Source organism: Montipora capricornis, chromosome 1 (genome assembly GCF_036669925.1).
Source record: "Montipora capricornis isolate CH-2021 chromosome 1, ASM3666992v2, whole genome shotgun sequence".
Lineage (NCBI taxonomy): Eukaryota > Metazoa > Cnidaria > Anthozoa > Scleractinia > Acroporidae > Montipora > Montipora capricornis.
In genome coordinates, this window is record NC_090883.1 from 50,338,079 (window position 1) to 50,338,726 (window position 648).

Here is a 648-nt window from a genome sequence, read left to right on the forward strand (position 1 = left end):
TTGATAATGAGCCATTTATATGAAGTAGAGAAAAAGTGTTAAAATTAACTGCACGGATTGGAAAAAAAAAGCTATTTGTTAATACCTGTAACTTTCCATACTTTCATTTTAAAATGCTGTAACTGGCAACCAGGACAGATTTTCTCAATTTTAATTAATATCATTTTTCGTCTATAGGATGACAAATCATGCGAACAAGTAGGGCTGCATTGAATTTTTTGTTTCCCTCCAATGATGGTAGACTGTGTAAAATATTTACGTTATTCCCAATTGTCTATCGCAAAACCTTTTGCCTCAGTTTCAAGGAATGTGTGCTTCGTATAGTGTTTTCAGTCTAGAATTTGCCGCTAGCTGACGCACCTGCTTAAATACCTGACTTTATTTGTTGTATTTTATACATTTAAAAATCTATTAAAAATTAAACCTAACACTTCTTGGACATATCAGGCTTTTTTATACACTTTTATGTATTCGGTGTTTGCAACCGTTGCATCGAGACATGAGAAAGGATTATAAGAACAGAGTTCTGTGCCTCATCCAACATGGCGACGATGGCATGATGACCGCAACGCTCTTCTTTAATTGGAAGTCACGCTCGTGCTAAATGCCAAATCAGTGCATGGAACGCAATGCCGGTACGTTTCTTTA